This window comes from Chlorocebus sabaeus, chromosome 21 (genome assembly GCF_047675955.1).
Source record: "Chlorocebus sabaeus isolate Y175 chromosome 21, mChlSab1.0.hap1, whole genome shotgun sequence".
Taxonomy (NCBI): domain Eukaryota; kingdom Metazoa; phylum Chordata; class Mammalia; order Primates; family Cercopithecidae; genus Chlorocebus; species Chlorocebus sabaeus.
In genome coordinates, this window is record NC_132924.1 from 29,442,507 (window position 1) to 29,460,040 (window position 17,534).

A 17,534-nucleotide genomic window follows, 5' to 3' on the forward strand; every position below is an offset into this window, starting at 1 on the left:
TGTTCAATGTGACATCTGCCCACTGGCCTGAGGTCCTTAAGAGCAAGGACAAGCCACTTTCAACTCTGTGTGCCCTGCCAGGGCCCAGGGCTTGGTGTGCTGCAGGGCTCAATAGAGATGAACTAAACTGAATGGAATAATATTTGGCCTAAGTCCGTGAACCTTCTGTGATATCCTAAGAAACTCCCAGGAGGCCACAGGTGACTGTGAGGGCTACTTCTCCAGAGACACTTGGAAGGGGTCCCTGGCATTGGAGAATGAGTTGGAATTAATCTGCTTTGAAGGGATGGTGCATTGGTTGGTTCTTTGATGGCTAGACACTCTCTGGTGGTTCTGTTAGACTATCTTCTTCAAGGAGCAGTCTTATCCAAAGCTTTAGCTGTGTGGGGGAAGAGGATTTAGAATACTTACTTGTTATAAGTTTAAGCAGTAACTGCAGTTCTTGGCTGCTTAGTAATCTTTGATCAGAGTTGGCCAATATGGGTGAGCTCACCTGTACAGAACAGGGCCCTCTCAATGATGCAGGTAGAGTGACCATGCAAAGCTCTGGAATAAGAGCATCAGTGAGTCACTGGCTTAAGATACACCTTTTGATGGCCATCTGGGGAGTCCTTCTACCCCAGATAAGAAAATGAAGCTGAGTCTATTGTCTGTAGAAGGCCACTGTTAAAAATCACATTTGTGGCTGGGCATGGTGGCTCATGCCTCTAATCCCAGCACTTTGGGAGGCCGAGGCAGGTGGATCACGAGGTCAGGAGATCGAGACCATCCTGGCTAACATGGTGAAACCCTGTCTCTACTAAAAATACAAAAAATTAGCGGGGCATGGTGGCGGGCACCTGTAGTCCCAGCTACTCAGGAGGCTGAGGCAGGAGAATAGTGTGAACCCGGGAGGCGGAGCTTTCAGTGAGCCGAGTTCGCACCACTGCCCTCCAGCCTGGGCAACGAAGCGAGACTCCATCTCAAAAAAAAAAGCACATTTCTTTTGTATTTTTGGTTAGTCAGAGAGAGAAAGTCTTCAAGTGGATAAAGAGTAAGCTAACATTTATTGAGCACTTATTGTATGCCAGGTATTGTTCTAGTCTCCTTTACATACCTTTCTATCTTTAAGCTATGGCCACCACCCATTCTAATGTTTATGGGATAAAATTGGTTTTAAAACCCAGTCCTTTTTCCCCCATAAAGTCATTTGCAGCCATCAGATGATGGAGTCTGATGTTTGCTTTAGTGAACAATGGTTGCCACACTTACAGTCTGCTCTCATGATCATGATGGCTCTGTGACCTTCATTACATGTAACAATCTATCTTAGGGTTGGGCAAAGGTAAGGGTGCTTCTTTTGCATGGTTAAATGTACAGTTTTCTCTTGTGTAACAAATGATCACAAACACAGTGTTTAAAACAACTACATTTATTGTTTCCCAGTTGGGAGGTTGACACAGCATAGTCAGGTCCTCTGTTGAGGGTCTCATGAAACTATAGTCAAAGCATTGGCTGGACTGCATTCTTATCTGGAGAAGAATCTGCTTCAGAGTTCATCAAGGTTATTGGCAGATTTTGTTTCCTTGAAGCTATATGACTGAAGGCTCCAGTTGTTTGCTGGCTTTCAGATAAAGAGTGCTCTGAAATCATAGAGACCACGCACAGCTCTTTGCCAGGTGAGCTTCCTCAACATAGTGGCCAACTTCTTCAAGCCAGCAAGAAGAATCCCTGACTTTAGAGAGGGCCCTTGCTTCATTAAGTCAGGCCCACCCATGGTACTCTCTCTCGCTCTCTCTCTCTCTCTCTTTTTTTTTTTTTGAGACAGAGTCCCGCTCTGTCACCCAGGCTGGAGTGCAGTGGTGTGGTCTCAGCTCACTGCAAGCTCCACCTCCCTGGTTCACGCCATTCTCCTGCCCCAACCTCTTGAGTAGCTGGGACTACAGGTGCCCGCCACCGCAGTTAATTTTTTTTTTTTTTTATTTTTAGTAGAGATGGGGTTTCACTGTGTTAGACGGGATGGTCTCGATCTCCTGACCTCGTGATCCTCCTGTCTTGGCCTCCCAAAGTGCTGGGATTACAGGCGTGAGCCACCGCGCCTGGCCAATACTCTCTCTTTTGATTGACTGAAGTCAATTGATTAGGTACCTTGATTACATTTACAAAACACCTTTACCTTTGCTATATTCTGCTCACATTGAAGGGGAGGGAATTATACAGGGCATGACCACCAGGGGGCAGGGTCCAGAGAGAATTCTACCTGCCAAAATAAGATTGTTCTTGATTCTTTCTTACTCCAGTAACAGAAACTGCAAGGTCTATAAAGACCGAGAGGTCAATAAAGTTTCACTCTTCCTTGATTCCTCAAAAAATCAATACCACATACTACTCAGATATCAGTTGCACTGTTAATACCTCAGCAGAAGGGGGCTCCAATTGTCTAAGGTGTTCTCAGTCTCATGGCTAATCGTGTTCCCTTGGGTGTAGACTGAGGGGTTTCCTATGCTGTGAACCTTGCCTGGCTAGGCTAGATGTGTGAGTGGATTATAGGGAGTAGAGATGAGACAGATTCTTTTTAAAACAACTTCATTGAGGTGTAATTTACAGCCATAAAATTTACTCATCTTTAGTGTGCAGTTCAGTTTGTTTTAGTGCATTTACACATTTAAATTATCATCACAATCTAGTTTTGAAATACTTCCATTACCCTAAAAATTCCCTTGGGTTTGTTTGCACTGAATCCCTGTTCCTACAGTCAGCCCCAGATAACCACAAAACTGCTTTCTGATTCTATAGTTTTGCCTGTTCCAGAGATTTTATATAAATAAAACCATGCCATGTGTAGTCTTTGACTCTGACTTCTTTTACCTTGGATAATGTTTGTAAGGTTCATCCATGTTATTGCATGTATCATTAGTTTGTTCCTCTTTGTTACTGCATGGTATTTTATTCAGGATTTATACATAATTTGCAGGCTCAGTGCAAAATGAAGATGTCAAGTCCCTTGTTCAAAAAGCAGGAAAAAACTGTCATTAAAGGTACCAAAGCATAAAGCTTTTTCCTTTCTTCTGCAGTCTTGTTCTGAGCTTGCCATGGTGTTACTTGTTTGCTTTTTATTGTTTTCTCCCCTTCAGGCATGGAGATAGTCTCAAGCTGAGTGTAGATCCTTACAGGCACCTGGGGGCCCATGACTCACCATGCACACATGTCCCACTGCTTGGTTACCTTTCCCATCAACCACTGGAGCAACATGTTGTAGTTTGACTGGGACCAGGGAAGCTGAACCAGGTATTTCCCTTTTGCATGGGCAACTGTCTTAACCCTAAGTGGACAAGAGACCCCCCAGGGTGATGCAACCTCCATGCTGGGATGCACTGGGTACCTAGATCTGGTGCATGTCTTATTAGATTTCACTTACAAAACACAAATTCCGAGATAAATTTATTAAGAATTTCAAGATGGTGACCACAGCACATTAAATCCTAAGTTCAGAGTCCCTTCTGAGTATGGAGCCATGTGCAACTGCACTGTTGTGTGCCCATGAAGCTGGCCCTGATGTCATACATGACACATCATTTACTTATCCATTTACCAAATAATGGACATTTAGGTTGTTTCCAGTTTGGGGCCATTATGCATATTCACTTGTGAGTCTTCGTGTGGATGTAAGTTTTTATTTTTCTTGGGATACTTGGGAATGTAATTGCTAGGCCACAAGATGAGTTTGTATTTAACTTGTTAAGAAAATGCCAAACTGTTTTCCAAAGTGATTATACCATTTCTCATTTCCACTAGCAATGTATGAAGGTTTCTTCACATCCTCACCAATTCTTGTTATTATCTTTTTGATGATAGCCATTCTGCTAGAGGGTGTGGTGGTATCTCATTGTGGTTTTGATTTGCATTTTATTAATGACTAATAATACTAAAAATTTTTTCATGTATTTATTTACTATCCATTTATTTTCTTTAATGAATTGTCTATTTAAATGTTTTTGCTCAATTATTTTAAAATTGAGTTGTTTATCTTATTGGCTTGTAAGACTTTAAAAATATGTTCTGAATACAAGTCATTTCAGTTATATTTTGCAAATATTTTCTCCCAGGATATTACTTTTCTTTTCATTTTCTTAATGGTGTTTTTTGAAGAGCAAAAGTTTTTAATTTTAATGAAGTCCAATTTATCAATTCTTTTTCTCTTATGGTTCATGTTTTTGGTGTCATCTGATTCTTTTATTACACTTCTCAGGGAAGAAATTGGAAGCCACGGTGACAATTGCCACTCGCTTACTTGATTTGGGATACTGGGGAGCGGGTGTCTCTTGATTCTATTATAGAAACACAAGAGAAAATGAGGGTGATTTTAGACTAACTAGGGTTTTACAGTCTCTCCCTGCCTTCCTCCCCACTGCAGGTATGCAGCACATGTCTGCGAAGGGGCTCATGGGCATCGCTTAGGGATGATTGACAGGAGTCATGTCCTGACAGTTCCACTCTACACTTGAAAGGGAAAGATATCACCTGGAAATTTCAGGGATGGGGGATCCATAGGCCCTGTGTGAGGAATTTTTCCAGAAGAGCTCATCTGTGATCATAACAGAAGGGGCATGGTTTGAGGATGAAGTGCTAGGGCCTTTAGTTATTCTTTGTTTCAAAGTCTGAGTACCATTCAAGGTTAATGATTAGCATGAACTTCAGTTTTAGCTAAAACTGCAAGTGGGATGATGGGTGCAATTCTCATAAATGATAAAGGGATGACTTGGGAAAATTTTATATTATTAATATCTCTCCACTAGTTTAAAAAGTATTTATTGGGCCCCTGTTATGTGCCAGGGCCTGCTCTAGGCCTTGTGGATGCATCAATAGAACAAAACAGACAAAAATCCTTGCTCTCATGGAGCTTAGATTCCAGAAGAGGAAGACAGACAATACATAAAAATGGAGGAAAATTATGCAGTGTATTAGAAGTGATAAGTGCTATGGGAAAAAAATAGCAGGGATTGGAGGAGGATCGGGGATGCTGGAGATGTTTCATATATAAAGGTGGTCCAGGAGAACACACTGAGAAGGTGCTATCTGAGGTGGGGAAGTGATATCTGGGGTAAGAATAACAAAGGGAGAGGCCTCAGTTAGAAGCCCCAAGGTGATGGTGCCCAACGTGTTCAAGGATTTATGTGAGGTCAGGGTAGAATGAACAAGGAAAAGCGAGGTAGGAGATGAAGACAGAAAGGAAATCTGGCTAGATAATGTACCCTGTAAACTACTGTTAAGTTCTTTAGTTGTCACATAAAATATACTAGCTGGGCGTGGTAGCTCATGCCTGTAATCCCAGCATTTTGGGGGGCCTAGGCAGAAGGATCCCTTGAGGCCATGAGTTTGAGACCAGCCTGTACAGCATAGTGAAACCTCCCTCTCTACAAAAAAATGAAAAAATTAGCTGAGCGTGGTAGCACATGCGTGTAATTCCAGCTACTTGGGAGGCTGAAGCAGAAGGATTCTCTGAGCCCTGGAGATGGAGGCTGCAGTGAGCTATGACTGCACCAATGCACTCCAGCCCAGGCGACAGAGCAAGATCCTGTCTCTAAAAACAAATAAATAAAAAATTAACATAGAGTGAACTTGAACAAATTTCGTGCAACAATATCAAAATTTGTATACCATTTGTGTGTATTATAGTTACATTTTCCTGAAGTTATTTCCAAAACAATACAAGGAATTCAGCGTGTCATCAAATTACAGTTGACTTTGTAAAATGGCAAATGATCCTAGATACTGTGTGGATAATAAAAGATAACAAATTATCTAAAATACTATTATATAGCTGCCAAGAAAGATAAAAATACTGGCCTATGCATAAACAAATAAAATTTAAATACAGAAATGCATCTGTTTTCTTTGAAATAGGTTTTAAATTAATTAGTAAAAAATAGAGACTGGGAAATTACAAAGGATAATTTATAACAAAGCAGGCCATACATGAGGAACTATGTTACAATGAAGACACAGATTTTAGAAGCAACTCACCTGAATATGCAATTTCTATATACAAATAAGATACACACTTGATATTTTTCTGTCAACTTGAGTTGTATGGAGTAATATGGATGTTGATTCAAAGAACTATCGCACCATGTGCCCTGGGAACAGAGGTTCCACATGTTTGGCAGATGAAGCTTGGGCACTCCAGTTCTCCCTGTGGAGTGGGCTGGGCTCACCCTTGGATACAAAACAGTGGTGTTTTGTATCCACTGCTCACCGTCTATGAGTCAGTGAAAGAGATCTGCAAGAGGTTCTACGAATCAGGTGGCAGTGTGACTCTTAGAGAAGTTATGGAATACACACACCAAAACTCTGACAAATACTATCAACCATTTCAAGCAGAAAGTTCTCTAAGCCTTGGGGTCCTACTTTGTCAAAATTGGACGCTTAAATGTAAAGAGAAAACATCCTGCCTCTGACGGAAAAACATTTCTGGCTTTTCTTGATGCTGATGGGGCAGATCTAGAAGTAATTCTGGTTAGATTGACCTGTTTCCGCCTTTCCTGGTGTTCACCCTTGCATTGTCCACAAGTCATTGTTGGCGGCCTCTGGTGGCCGATTCTAGCTGCTGAATAGCAGCTGGCAACACTCGGGAGTGACTATTTCACAGGAGCCCTTCTTATTTCAGGAGAAATGCCTGTGCCAACTGAGCCTGGGTGAAATCTAACATTTTCCTTTGATAATGATGCATATTCTAGAGTTTAGTAAAATTACCTGAACCATAAGTTTGGCTTACAAATAAACAAGCACAAAATAAATAGGTACAAAAACATGGGTGGAACATTTCTGCATAAGAAAGCTAATGCTTTGGGGTTTTTACTATTGGAAATACTGCATGTTTGTTAACTTATTTAAGCCTCACAACAACTCTATGAAGTGTTATTATAGTCCCATTTTACAGAATGGGGAAAGTAAGGTATAAAGAGGCCTCACTTGCCAAGATCATGCAACTAGTGAGAAGAACAGGAATTTAAATTTAGGTGATTCTATTTCAGACTCTTCTCCTAACTACTACACCATACGATCACTCATGTAGCCAGATATATAATGCTTGCTTTATATAATGCCTGATTCTCTTTTAAAAGCAACACAGGATTATGTATTTGTTTATATTTGCTTGCAAACATATATATTTAAAACATATATGATGAAAAACATATCACTTTAGATATATCATTTAAGGACAGTTATATAAAAGAAAGAATTATATATATGAAGCAAGATAATACATGACTTTGATTTTATATAGGAAAAGCATTTGAAGGTTATTTTTGTGTTGATGTGTGTATTTCAATAATAATATTTCCTGTTATTGATTAACTCAAGTTGTTCTTCAGAGTGGGATTGAACATGTAAAATTCTGTGTGTTTAAATCTGTGCTAGTCTAAGCTTGCTGAGAGAAGAACTGGTGTCTGATTTATGTTTGAGGGCTGGTGGTGAGGATTCTATCAATGCCTGTTGAATGAATGAACAATGGAATGGATAAATAAATATGTCAGCTAACTTTTCTTCAAAATAATTAGTGTTCATAACATTGATAGCAAACGGTCATATAGTATTCTATGATTTATTATTTTCCTAATATATAAATTATTTTATATATTTATATACTACTAACCCTCTCTTTCCAGAGTTAGTATTATATAGATACTAACTATGCTAAATATACGAACTCATTTAATCTACAGCAGCCTTATGTGGTATGTGGTAGGTCCTGGTAACCACGATTCTACTTTTGGTTTCTATGAATTTGACTACTCTAGGCTCCTCATGTAAGTGGAATTATACAGTATTTGTCCTGTTATGACTTTTACATTTTATTTTACATAATATCATCAAATATATTATTATTTACCATTTTACACATAAGGAAATGGAGGCAAAAAGTTTAAATAAGTTGCTCAAGCTGGTAAGTGGCAGTGCTAAGATTCAAACCAGGAAGTTTGGTTCCAGAATTTGTGAGCCCAACCACCAAACTACATGACCTCATGCAAACAGCCTTGAGCTGGCCTTGGCTGTGAGTGTGTTTTCAGTGCTGCAGGGTTATGCACTGATGGATGTTTAACTGCTTGGTGCTTATATGGAAAAAGTATTCGGCATGGGCCCCCTTCAAGCCCTGGGAAACTCAGACTCAGCACGCCCCTCCAAACTGAATCCACTGTGCCCACTCCCGAGTTCCCAAATTCACTCCTGTTCTGTGCTGTCTCAGTGAGTAGCAACAGTAGCCTGTTGTTTGGGCTCTTTCTCTCCAGGTTGCCCCTGTTTCATCTGTGCTCCACACAGCAGTTCAGTGTGATTTTTTAAAAAATAGACTTTATTTCTACAGTAGTGTTAGGTTGACAGCAAAATTGAGTAGAAAGTACAGAGTCCCTATACATCCCCTGCCTCTCCCACATATGTAATCTACCCTGCTATCAACATCACCCCCTGGAGTGGTACATGTGACCATTGCTGAACCTACATTGACACATCATTATCACCCAAAGTCTATAGTTTACATTAGGGGCCATTCTTGGTGTTGCACTGTCTATGGGTTTGGACTAATGTCTAATGACATGTATCTATCATTAGAGGATTATACAGAATAATTTCCCTGTTCTAAAAATCCTCTGTGCTCCACCTATTCATCCCTTCCTCCCCCTGTCTCCACCCCAACCCTTACTAACCACTCATCTTTTTACTATCTCCATTGTTTTTTCTTTTCTAGAGTGTCATATAGTTGGAATCATATAGTATTTAGCATTTTCAGATTAGCTTTTTTCACTTAGTAATATGCATTTAAGTTTCTTCAGTGTCTTTTCATGGCTTGGTGGCTTATTTCTTTTAATGCTGAATAATATGCCATTGTCTGGATATAACACAGTTTATTTATCACAGCATTTTTTAAAAAACATAAATATGATTATGTACCCTTTGCTTAAAATCCTTCAATAGCTTTCCTTACAATAAAATACAAACTCCTTCGTGTGTGTTTCAAAGTCTTCACAAAAATAGCTGTGCATTCCACTCCACCTTTATCTACCCCATGGTATCAGTTCTCCATCCTTCATGAACGTCTCTCTGCTCCCCACAGTAAGAGTTTGTCCTGTGCACACACTGTTCCCCTTGCTTCACATCCTCCCCGTCTTCTCCATACTCACTCCCTATTCTCTTCCTTTCTCTGGGGGCAACTTCAGCATTTATGTAGGTGATCCGATCAATATTGGGGACTCTTTATTTCCTTGACCTTTTTAGCTCCAAAGACCTTTTGCTCAACCTGACTAAGTCATCGACGATAACTGCCCCACTTCTGAAATCTAGATTTCAACCATCCTGCTCCCTGATCCCCTCCTATAGTTCCAACTCACGTGTTTAATGCTCCCACTCTGGCAAGTCCCAGCCTGAATGCAGCCTCTCCTTCACTGCCAGGACCCTCTTCTCGTGCTGTTACTTCCCATAAAGCTCATGCCTCTCTCTTTCCTCTATGGCCCTTGCCTAGAAAAAAAAATCACACAATGCTGGTTAAAGCTTGCTACCCACCAACTGTGCACCTGCTCACGGGCAGCTTCACAGTGCTGCAGAAAACACAACCAGGCCAGCAAGGCTCATTTCAAATGTAAGACCACAGATCTCAAATGGCCACCCTACACCCCAGGGCGGCCCTACCACAGTTCCCTACAAACATTCTTTTATAGCCCTCGTCTTGACCCTGCCAACCTTGACCCCATCCCCTCCTCCTGCTGTGCCTCATCTCTGTGCTTCTTTTCAAGCTAGAAAGTTCTGTATTCCCATGAGCTCCATTTCCTCATCTCCCAGTCTTTCTTCCACTGACATTTCAATCAGGTTTCTGAGATTCACTTTACTGAAATGGCTTTAGCAAAAGCTTCAGTGCTCTGTCTTGTCATGGAGAGTTCCGTCCTCATCTTACTGCCTCTCAGCAATATGGACTAATTCTTCCTTTTGTGATTCTTTTAAAAAATTAAAACTGTGGTAAAATACACATAATGTAAAATGTATCATCTAACCTTTTTAAAGTGTGCAGTTCAGTCATGTTAAGCACATCCACACTGCTGTGCAGTCAGTCTCCAGAGCTCTCTTCATCTTGGAAAATCAAAACTCTATACTCATTAAACAACAGCTCCCTTGTACCCCTGCCTCCCTGTCCTTGGTAACCACGATTCTACTTTTGGTTTCTATGAATTTGACTACTCTAGGCTCCTCATATAAGTGGAATCATACAGTATTTGTCCTGTTACAACTTTTACATTTTATTTTACATAATATCATCGAGGTTCATTGATATCATAGCGTATGTCAGAATTTCCTTCTTTTTAAGGTGGAATAAAACTCATTTTTTTTTCTGTTTGTTGATGAATACTTAGCTTACTACTACTCTTTTTTTTTTTTTTTTTTTTTTTTTTGAGAGGGAGTCTCACTCTGTCGCCCAGCCTGGGGTGCGGTGGCGCTATCTCGGCTCACTGCAAGCTCCCGGGTTCATGCCATTCTCCTGCCCCTGCCTCCTGAGTAGCTGGGACTACAGGCGCCCACCACCATGCCTGGCTAATTTTTTGTATTTTTAGTAGAGGCGGGGTTTCACTGTGTTAGCCAGATGGTCTTGATCTCCTGACCTCGTGATCTGCCTGCCTCGGCCTCCCAAAGTGCTGGGATTACAGATGTAAGCCACCATGCCCGGCCTACTCTTTGATTTTTGTGAATAATGCTGCTAGGAACATGGGTATACAAACAGGTTTTTGAGATGCTGTGTTCAATTATTTTGGATACATACCCAGAAGTAGTATTCCCTCCTCCTGCTGTGGATCATATGGTAATTCTATGTTTAATTTTTTGAGGACTGCCTGTTTTATGTAGCAGTTGTACCATTTTACCTTCCTACCAAGGGTATACAAGAGCTCCAGTTTTCTACATCTTTGCCAACACTTGTTTTCTGTTTTTTGTTTTGTTTTGTTTTAACTAGTAGCCATCCTAGTGAGTGTTTAGTGATATTTCACTGGGGTTTTGATTTGCATATTCCTAATGATTTGTTTTAGTGGGTATCTTTTCATGTGCTTGTTGACCATTTGTATATCTTGTATATTTGGAGAAATATCTATTGAAGTCCTTTGCCAATTTTTTAAATCGGGTTGTTTTTCTTTGCTGTTGTTGTTGAATTGTAGGAGCTCTTCATATAGTCTGGATATTAAACCCTTAATGGATAAATGATTTGCAAATACTTTCTCCTGTTCCTTTGGTTGCCTTTCTACTCTTCTGATTGTGTCCTTTGATGCACAAGAGTTTTAAATTTTGATAAATCCAATTTGTCTGTTTTTTCTCTGGTTGCCTGTGCTTTTGGTGTCTTATCTAAGGAATCATTGCCAAATCCAATGTCCTGAAGCTTTTCTCCTGTGTGAGTGTTTAGTTTTAGCTCTTATGATTAGGCCTGTGAGTTAATTTTTGTACAGGGTGTAAGGTAAGAGTCCAGTTTCATGTGTTTGCATGTGAATATCCAGTTTTCTCAGCACCACTTGCTGAAAAGACTCCGCTGCGTCATTTGTGAAACACTTTCTTCCCTCTTGCTCTGTGACTCCTCATTCTCCTGCTCTGACTTCAGTGACTGGCCTTCATCTTTTTTTTTTTTTTTTTTCATTGTTTTTCTCATCTTTTTGACCTCTAAAAACTGAGGTCAGTACTTGTCTTTCTTCTCCCCCCTCCTTTCCCTTTTCTCCTCTCCTCTTTGTAGGTGATCTCATTCAATCCTGTGATGTTAAATATGGACAACCCCCTATTCTCTATCTCTGTCCCCGATCCTGGACTCTAAACTCACACACCCACTTGTCTTGATATTTGTAGTCAGATATATAATAGGCATATTAAATGTACATTTATTGATTACCCCATCAAAATCTGCTAACTTGTAAGTTTCCCCATCTCCCTCTTTTGTGGATCTTCCCAGATAAAGACGTATAGCAGTAAATACCTTTTTACGTAATTTTTTTCATTAAACTACACTAGTTTTGGTTTTCCAGTTATCTTCTCTTGTAGCATGCTGTTTTTTCCTAACAAAGTACTCACAGTACTAGTGTATGGTAATTGTTTGTCTACAGCAATTGTTTATCTCCCCGGCTAGACTATCACCTTCAGGGTGTATGTCTGCCTTGTTCAAGATGGACTTTCCAGGGCTCAACATAGTGTCTATGGGCCCTAGTAAGTAATGTCTGCAGGGCATCTAGTAAGGGCTCAATAAATACTCATTGATTGAACAAGTAGAGTTCTGACAGTGGAGTGTGGGCTGGCTTGGGAGGAGACCAGAGGTAGGATGCCTCTCTAGGCAAGAGGTAGTGAATACTTGAGCTGGGAAAGTAGGGGTGGAAAGGAAGTGAGAGAGAAAGACAGAGACAGACACACACACACACACACGCACACACATGCACACACACACACACACACAGAGAGAGAGAGAGAGAGAGAGAGAGAGTGTTAAGAAAATCCGTGAACCTGAATGATCTGAATGTCTGGGGATGAGAGAGGGAGGGGTGTAAGATGACTTAGGACGTGTGTAGAAAGTATGCTTCAGTGATGTGGCTAGGGACTTGTTAAATCATGCTCACTGGAGTTGTTTGTTCAACATTATTTGTTGAAATGCTGTCTGCTAAGAACTGCATTAGGCAGTTCCTTACTTGCCTCTAGGGAATCTCTTTTTTCCTATAACAAGTTTCCTATAGGCAGTTATTGGAATCAAGTGTGCAAATGTCAAGTGTGTAAAGGTTATATGAGTTATTTGAATGTGGTAAGGGAAATTCCCTTTTCTAAAAGCTGAAGACTGGCTTTCCTTACAAACTACATCTAGTCTTTTAGGCTCAATCTTTGATCATCTGGTTTTGGAACTTGTTCTATGTTATTTAGCTTTGTTTTTTTCCTTCACAGATGTATACACATCAGCCTAAGTTCAGTGAACTCCCAGTTAAGAGAGTTCCTGATTTGAGCCCACATGATAATTCCCATTTTCATGTCAATTATAGTAAGATTATGAGACTTATGTTTCTAATCACTAGTTTCAGCCTGTCATTTTTCCATTTTCTACACATTTATTTGACATAATAAGGGCAAAATGCAGTAAAATATTCAAATAAGTGTATAAACAATTTCTCTCTAATGGATTAAAGTGGGGATGCTGCTAAAGTTGAACTCTGAGCTGGCAGTGGGCATGATAGCTTGTTGGATAATATATAGAAGATTCTCCTACCCTGAGGTCTCCTTCATGAAGTAGTTGCCTGCTATAGAGGGGTGTGAAAAAAATGGAACTCCACCTACATTTTGGGAAATTTGCAGGCAAGCCTATATAATTTCACTAATTAGACTCTCTTACCTCTATTAGATCCATTTCTTTCCACTTTCTATGCTCATTTCCTTGATAGGAACTTGTTATTGGCTGAACTGTGCCCCCTGATGAATTAATATGCTGAAGTCCTTACCCCCAGTATCTCAGATGTGACTGTATTTGGATATATGGTCTTTAAAAAGGTAATTAAGGCCAGGTGCGGTGGGTCATGCCTGTAAGCCCAGGTGTTTGAGATCAGTCTGGGCAATATACTGAGACCCTGTTTCTACAAAAAATTTTTAAAATTAGTTGAGTGTAGTGGTGCATGCCTGTGGACCCAGATACTTGGGAGGATGAGGTGGGAGGATCACTTGAGCCTAGGAGGTCGAGGCTGCAGTGAGCCATGATCGTGCCACTGCACTCCAGCCTAGGTGACCGAGTGAGACCCTGTCTCAAAACAAACAAACAAAAACAAACAAACAAAAAAACAAAAACAGAGGTAATTAAGGTAAAGCAAGTTCACTAGGGTGGGCTCTAATCCAATATGACTTGTGTCCTTATGAGAAGAAGACATTAGGACACAGACACACACAGAGGAAAATATATAGGGAGAAGATGGCCATCTATAATCCAAGAAGAGAGGCTTCAGGAGAAACCAACTTTGTTGACACTTTGATCATCTTGAACTTCTAGTCTCCAGAATTGTGAGAAAATGAATTTCCATTGTTTGAGCCACTCAGTCTGTGGTGCTTTGTTATGGAAGCCCTAGCAAACCAATGCAGAGCTATTGGACCAAACACTGCTGGCCTTGGTGAGACCTCTAAGCAAGCTTCACAGGGCCTTCTGGGCCTTAGAGATGGGAGAGACAGTTCCCTTAGGGCCCAAGTGAGGATCAGAGGATGTGAGTGGTTGGATGACTCATTCAGGGTCACACGCTCAGGGAGAGGCCAGAATGTGGACTTGCATTCTCTGCTTTCCACATTGACCCCTTAGGCAATTTGGACAGGTCAATTTTTTAGTCTGTTTGAGAAAATATTGTTCAGGGCCTAAACTATTGAATACTTCCATATAATCACTTGCAAACAGATGCTTATTCTTTTTTAGATTACATGATGTTCATAAATATTTCACACGCATGGGCAAAATGAAAGTGGCCAGGAGAGAGCAGTGATAGGAGAAGAAAGATTTTACAAATCTTTGCTTAGATTTTTGCCAAGACCTACAGAATACAGAAAAATAAACAATTACAAATCGTTTTTAAAAATAAGATTTTCTTATTATTAAAGTAGTATATATTTATGGTGTAAAATTTGAAAGACAAAAAGTTTAAAGAAAGAAATGTGTATCTCCCACAATCCTGTCATTCAAAGATAACTACTATGAATATTTTGAATGGCTGTCCTCCCAAAATTTTATTTTATGCATGTGCAAACATGCATAAACATTACAAAAATGAAATTACACTGTACACATACTATTTCATAGCCTCTTTTTGTGCTGTTTAAAGATATTTTATGGACCTTTCCCTAAATCATCAAATATTCTTTGAAAATACAACTTTTATGGCTATATTTTAAATGTCCATTATATATTGGACTTTGGGGACATGAAGGATAAAAGACTACAAATAGGGTATAGCGTATACTGCCCGGGTGACGGGTACACCAAAACCTCACAAAGCACTGTTAGAGAACTTACTCGTGTAATCAAACTCCACCTGTACCCCAATAACCTATGGGGAAAAAAAAGTCCATTATATTAATGTGCCATACTTTATTTAATTAATATCCTAATATTGAGGCAAAATAAGTCAATTTTCTAATTAAAAATGTGGACAAAATGTGAGTAGAATTGTGTTAAAAAATAGAGTTCAGAAAAAACATTTTTTAAAGGACATATTAATCCAAAATTAAAAAGATCCAAAAAATTAAGGATCTTTATTTATGTAATTGCAATTGAAATTGTTCTTTCTCAGTAATTATTCATTCTCAATGGTGATAGTTTAGTTTTACTGAAAGAAATTTGATCAGAATATGAATTAAATAGGGTAAAATTGATCCTTATGATTTTCTTTTTGAGACTTATTTTCATTCAATCATTAATTGGTGGTTAATTTTATTTTTACTTTCAGTGTGTGCACCCGAAAATGTGTCTGTTTCATGAATTCAAATGTGAGGTTTCAATACCCTTTCTCCTTTATCTGCTTTGCTTTCCGAAATGACAGCATCTGGGATATTTTTCAACATTTCCTGAAAATGCCCAGTCTATGAAACAAGTTCAAAATGTCTAACCCTTAATCCTCATTAAAATATGGAGGAAATAGGCAATGTTAATGCATTTATGTTAAAATGGGTAAAACTGCAAGGTCAAAAATCTGCTACATTACTGCAACTGTCTAGCAGTTGTCAAGGGCTTAGTATGTAGCAGGCACTTTGCTGTAAGCTGTTTTGTTTAATTCTCACTCTAGTCCCACAATGTAGGTAGTATTTCCTCCATTTATACGAGCAGAAACTGAGTCAAGGAGGCTAAATCAATTGTTGAGGAGTACATAGACAAATGGTGGACTAAAGCATGTGTTTTTTTATTACACAGCACACAATTTTTTGATGATTAGGACAGCTACTCAAATAGTTTTTGGACTCCTATAATTAAGCATTCAGTGGCAAAGAGCATGTACACGTAGACCAGGTGTGATGATAAAATAATCAGACTTATTTTGTGGGTGATTATGGGAATCACTCCGGTTGTTTTGTGGTCCCATACTTATATTATTATGGCACATATCCTTGGGGTTCATGGGTGTGTACATATATGCTTGTTTAAAACACTACGTTGAAAGGGATATGATGATGCCTTTGCAAACCTTTAAAATACAGCCAAAACAAACGTTGGGAGACAAATTCTGTGATAACAACATATCAAGGCCGAAAACTTGGAAAAATGTTCAGAAAATTAATATTTGTAAATGCGAAAACGTGAAGAAGGTGAAGATGGCGGTGGCCAGGGCCAGGGATCCTGGGAGTTCAGTGGCTGCAAAGGGCATCCCGAAACGTGGTGCCGCTGGGCGCACAGCCAGCCTCCCGCATGACCAAGGACATGTTCCCGGGGCTCTACCCTAGGACCCCAGAAGAACGGGCCGCCGCCGCCAAGAAGTATAATATGCGTGTGGAAGACTGCGAGCCTTACCTGAATGAGGGCATGGGGTATGGCGACTACCCGAAGCTCCCTGACCGTTCACAGCATGAGAGGGATCCATGGTATGGCTGGGACCAACTGGACCTGAGGTTGAACTGGGGTGAACCGATGCACTGGCACCTAGACATATACACCAGGAACCGTGTGGATACATCCCCCACACCTGTTTCTTGGAATGTCATGTGTATGCAGCTCTTCGGTTTCCTGACTTTCATGACATTCATGTTCTGGGTGGGGGACATGTACCCTGTCTACCAGCCTGTGGGACCAAAGCAGTATCCTTACAATAATCTGTACCTGGAACGAGGTGGCGATCCCTCCAAAGAACCTGAGCCGGTGGTTCACTATGAGATCTGAGGAGGCTTCATGGGCTTTTGTGTCCTCTTAACTAGGACTCCCTCATTCCTAGAAATTTAATCTTAATGAAATCCCTAATAAATTCAGTGCTGTGGGGAAAAAAAAAATTGTAAATGCAATGATTTTGCTACTTCTTATTCTTTTTTCATCCTGTTTTAACTTGCTTGGCACTGACTCTCTGGCCATGACGTTGGTTTACTTTGACTATGATTTTGGTTTTTTACTGCAACCATATTGCCTTTAGTTGTCATAGGCAAATACTCTTCCTAAGTGTTTTGGGTACATTTTTATTGATGTACAACATAAATACATAAATGCAGACAAATTGAAAGGTACATGTTGATGGGTTTTCATGAAGTGGACTCTCCTGTGGAGCCACTGGCCAGATGAAGAAACATTGTTGGCATCTGAGAAACCTCCTTCTGCTCAGGCCTGTTCACCATGATCCTCCCTAAAAGTATAATTCTCCTGACTTTTATCATCCTAGAGTAGTTTTGCCTGTTTTTGAGTTTAATGTAAATTGAATCATTGAATACTCTATTTTGCATTTGGTTTCATTTTCAACATTATGCTTGTGAGATTCATCCATGTTGTTGTCTAGTGCATTTTGTTTATTCACTTTCACTTCTACATAGTATTCATTTGTAGGAATATGTCACAATTTATTTTA

At 39.9% G+C, this 17,534-nt stretch overlaps 1 pseudogene; it reads left to right on the forward strand.

Moving 5' to 3' along the window:
• The first annotated feature begins 16,140 nt into the window (after positions 1-16,140).
• Positions 16,141-16,991, forward strand: LOC103226261 (NADH dehydrogenase [ubiquinone] 1 beta subcomplex subunit 8, mitochondrial pseudogene; annotated as a pseudogene).
• The last annotated feature ends 543 nt before the right edge of the window (positions 16,992-17,534 follow it).